Source organism: Balaenoptera borealis, assembly GCF_965194805.1.
Source record: "Balaenoptera borealis genome assembly, chromosome: 15".
NCBI classification, from domain to species: Eukaryota; Metazoa; Chordata; class Mammalia; order Artiodactyla; family Balaenopteridae; genus Balaenoptera; species Balaenoptera borealis.
In genome coordinates, this window is record NC_138871.1 from 27573237 (window position 1) to 27578188 (window position 4952).

Here is a 4952-nt window from a genome sequence, read left to right on the forward strand (position 1 = left end):
CACAAGGGCAAGGACTCCTGAGCTGTTCCAGACCCTGCGTACCCCCTCCAGGCTAATTACCCAGTGATCAGAGAATGGACTCCCTGCTCCATCATAGCCCAGCTACTTGAGCCTGGGATTTATGATTAACAAATATCCAGGAGCTGGCCAATGAGGTGCCATCCAGGACCTGGTCCCTGGAAGTGGAGCATGCCCTTGCAGTCTCTCCTGGATGCCAGTTGGAGGCTGAGGGCAGAGGCTGCCCTGGACACTCAAGGCTCTTGTGATAGCAGGTGAGAGGCCATGGGTGGAAGGACAGTGTTCTTAGGTGTGGCCTGGAGCTCTGGACCCTCCTCTGGCTCTCAAGGCTGGTCTATTTTTGGTGTTTGGCTCTTATGCCACCTCAACAGCCTGAAAATTTGCAAGCAAGTGGGAAGAAGCCTTTGTTGAAACCTGTACTTGGAAACACAGGACTACTGCAGTGTATGGTCCCTGGGAGAGGGACACACGCTTGGCTGCTGCATGGTGCCACCCCAATGTATGGAGAAGCTGAGAGAGCCAGGGAAAGGGGAAAGAGGGGGAGGGGAGGGGACTTATAACCAGAGATTTGTATGTGTTATTTTATTAAATCCGCTACACAACTTCAGAAAGCAGGCTCTTAGAGAAGATTATGTAATATGCCCAAGGTCATGCATGGAGACAGGATCAAATGCAGACCTTTCTGACTCTACACCTTCTCCCAGTGGTTGTGGCCTATTTCCTCTTGGGTAGAAGCAGAAAGACACATCCTTGATCAGGGTCATCCCCAGTTCTGGGGGGTGGGAGGATAAGCCACTCACATGGCTTCTTCTCTCTCCCCCAGGGCTGCCAGGAAGTCACACAGGGACTCCTACCTCTCTCTTGAACTTTGAGATCCAGACACAGAAGTCTTCCATGGCTCCTTATCAAATCCACAAATACCAGGAAAATTATTGCAAATGGGTCGTGGGCTTGTTCTCCAAGGTGATGACCGAGCACCTTCCCACCACCTTCCACCACATCCTAAAGCTGCCCCGAACCCTTGTGCTCTTGCTTGCGGGGGCCCCTTGCCCTATTCCTGGTCTCTAGCTCCTGGGTCCTGGCCTTCATGGCCAGCCCCCCCCTCCTTGCTGCCCTGAGGTTTCTTGCCAAATACCCCTGGATCCAGTTTGAGATCATGTCTTTGCACACAGACATGTCTGACATCACCAAATCCTACTTCAGTGAGAGTGGCTCCTGCTTCTGGGTGGTTGAGTCTGAGGGGCAGGTGGTGGGCATGGTGGGAGCGCTGCCCGTTAAGAAGCCCACCCTGTGGAATGAGCAGTTGCAGCTGCTTCACCTACGTGTGGCCCTGGAGCACCGTGGTCAGGGGATAAGTAAAAGCCCTGGTCAGGACTGTCCAAGTCTGCATGGGACCAGGGCTACAGCGAAGTGGTCCTCAGCACCAGCACACTGCAGTACTCTGCCCTGGCCCTTTACCAGTGCCTCGACTTCTGGAAGATGGGCTAGTTTTTCTTCTCCACAAGCTATAGGCTAGTTGCTGTCCCTGCAATTCAATTTATCTACCGTCTCCCCTCTGCTCAGGTCTCTCAGGCACTGGAGCAAGGAGGGGGCCTATGATCCATTTTGTTGTGGATTAGTTAGGAGGGATCGGCTCTGCTGCAGTAATAAGCAAACCCTGAAGTCTCACTGTGACGGCACAGTAAAAGCTTACTGCTTGTTCACATTGGAACCCAATGGCCTGGGTGGTGGGGTGGCTCTGCTCCATTCAGTTTTTGGGGTTGCTACTGTTTCATTTATCTAGTGCCACGAGAATGTTGCATAAAAAACCACCACAAAATAATGATAAACATTTTTTTAGCTCATGAGTCTGTGGGTCGGCAGCTTAGGCTGAGCTCGGCTGGGCCACCCCTTAGATCTCCAGGTGTCATGCTCTGCCTCTTCAGTGAGAGGAAATGCAAAGTCATGTGGAAAGGGCGTGGAGAAGGAGTGTGAGAAGAATCCACGTAAGAAGGATCAGGGCCAATGATGCCACCAATCTGCTATGGCCCCCAAGGTCTCTGCTGAAGGGGAAGAAGGCAGCCAGGGACAGAGTGTGGGATTTGACATGGACTAGACCTAGAAGTGGCACAACCCACATCCCACTGGCCAGGGCCAGGTCATGATTTAAATCAAGCTTCTGTTGCCTCTTGAGTTGTGTCTACTAAAGGCTAATGGCTCCGAAGGAAGCTGGAATGAGGCTAGGAGGTAGCTCTGGACCCAAGGCACCTGTGTCTGCTGAGAGTCTCTGGGCCCACCTGATGGCTACCCTAACCGGACACTGTCTGACACCAAGTCAACAAAAGGGCTCTCACCGTGTTATGCTGCATTTCTTTTCCTTGATTGGTGCTTTTAGATTGAAGTTCCCCACACACCTCAGGGAGACACTGCATAGCTCCCTGCACCTCTACAGATGGGAAATAAATAACCCTCTGCTGCTTGCTTTACTATGAGTCAATCAGAAGTCATTTTCTATAAGAACACATACAAAAAGGGACTTACTCTTGCCTAGAATTAAGATAATACCATTGTAACAAACATCCCTGTGGGTAAGGCCACTGTGGAGAAAGTATTGCTCCTAAACCATTAATAATCTTAGTCATCATTCTACCCAAGACTCTTTAGAAGGTTACTACTTCTAAATTACACATGGACAACAAGATAAGTTTTTATTAAACCAGACTCATAAAAGTAAGGATTGTGCTCCTCCAGGCTGATAAAATAAAATTCCAAGGCTCTGAGGAACATACTCTTATGTCAGTTCCAAGGAACTTTTCTCCCCAAGAGTTGATTGGTCACTTTCTGTGGAAGAAAAGAAGGGCAGGAAAGAAGTTAGATACTCTTGCCACTAGAGGCAGACAGCCACTCCTCACCCCAGACATGCTGCTGAAGAGACCAGTGTTGTTCTCCCCAAATCTTGTTTATCTTTCCCAGCTACAGAAACTATGGTAATTATACAAAAAATACTTCCTGAAGTGTTTAGGGAAGATGATCTGTAGTCTATTATAGTCTATACAGAAATATATTAATATAATCCTAATAGACTAATCCATCCATCAGTTCACAAACACACAAGCACAATAAGAGGCCTGGCCTTGGCTTCCCTGGTGGCGCAGTGGTTGAGAATCTGCCTGCCAATGCAGGGGACACGGGTTCGAGCCCTGGTCTGGGAAGATCCCACATTCCACGGAGCAACTGGGCCCGTGAGCCACAACTACTGAGCCTGCGTGTCTGGAGCCTGTGCTCCGCAACAAGAGAGGCCGCGATACTGAGAGGCCCGCGCACCGCGATGAAGAGTGGCCCCCGCTTGCCGCAACTAGAGAAAGCCCTCGCACAGAAACGAAGACCGAACACAGCCAAAAATAAATAAATTAAAAAAAAAAAAAAAAAAAAAAACAAAAAACAAAAAAAAAAGAGGCCTGGCCTTGTGATGCTGACACACCAGACAGGTCATGTAGTGCCTGGGGCGTCCCCACTTGAGGGAGCCCAGCCTGAGCTGCGGTATGCGCTCCAGAAGCAGCTCTCCAATCCCACATCGGTCTGGTATGAACTCGTCTCTTGGTTTCTGACTTTCAGAGTCCTCTGGGGGTGAAGTGAGGGGGTTGGGAAAGAAATGAGAACACTGGAGGATCTGGACCTTCAGGCATAGTAACCCATCTGCTTTCTCAAGGAATTAATTGGTAGCAAGTCCCCTGGCCTGTGAGGTTCTGGGACTTGCAGTACCACTGATTCTACTGGGGCTGTGGGCAGGAAATGGTAGTGGCTTCAAGGCTCTGAGTACCCAAACTGCCAACTTGTATGCTACACTTGGACATTTTCCAATTTATTTAAAAAGTTCTAGTGGTATATAATTCACCCATAAGGGGCATAAAACTATCATTTGGGACTCTGGATGAAAACTCATCAGTTCTGAAAGATGTGGGCATTTCCAGCATGGCATCTAAACTGACACCCAAGTATGAAATTTGGTTTCATTCCAAATGTATGCCTGGAAGGTGCCTTATTTATTTATTTATTAAACAATTTTAAAACATTAAAACAATTTTTTTTTTGGTCGTGCCATGCGGCATGTGGGATCTTAGTTCTCTGGCCAGGGATCAAACCTGTGCCCCCTGCAGTGGAAGCATTGAGTCTTAACCACTGGACCACCACAGAAGTCCCTGGAAGATGCCTTTTTTAGATTTGCCTTTCTAGATTTTCAGATTTGAAGTCTAGTTACAGGTGCTTTTATCTTCTAAATTTTAGTAGTGGTACAATGCATTATGAGCTTAAGTTCACTCTCCAAATGTGGTTAATTCAAACAGGTCAGATGTGTTTTTCTCAATTTCTCTTTCCCCTGATAAATCTCATCAATCCTGCTCTAGGACTGACTGACCTTTTTATATAGCCGGGCTTGCAGCCGGTATGACTTATATTCCAATCTCCTCTTCTCCTCTTCTCTCTTTTTCTGTACTTCTGGAAGCTGTTCATAAACCCTTAGAAATGGCACCGATGGAAAGACAGAAAGCAGTGAGGTCACCTGACCACAGAGGCACATGATCACTCCTCCCCACATCTCCATAAGCTCTACTGCTCTCCAGGCACTCAGTCCCTCAGACAGGCTGTGGGCCTGTTGTGTGCCCAGCTTCCTGTTAGACACTTGGACACAAAGAACCCTGGCCTGGAGAGCTCATGATCTGAAAAGGGATACAGATAAAAACATAATAAAATCCTGCTAATAGTGGTTACTTATGGGAAAGAAGTGGAATAAGGGGTGGAGATGAACTTCTTTTCACTCTATATGGAAAAATGTATGGTTTCAATATAAGATAATGACTTTGTATTACTACCATATTTTTAAGCATGAAAAATAATGCAAAAGAAAATGATCATCATATCTACAAAATGCTACATAGAGTTATAGGAAAAGAAACAAA

The 4952-nt window shown here is 47.5% G+C and overlaps 1 pseudogene across 1 annotated transcript; it reads left to right on the forward strand.

The window, feature by feature from the left end:
• Nucleotides 1–2483, forward strand: LOC309612271 (N-acetyltransferase 8 pseudogene; annotated as a pseudogene). Its single transcript has one exon. The product of its transcript is annotated as an N-acetyltransferase 8 pseudogene (transcript).
• The last annotated feature ends 2469 nt before the right edge of the window (nucleotides 2484–4952 follow it).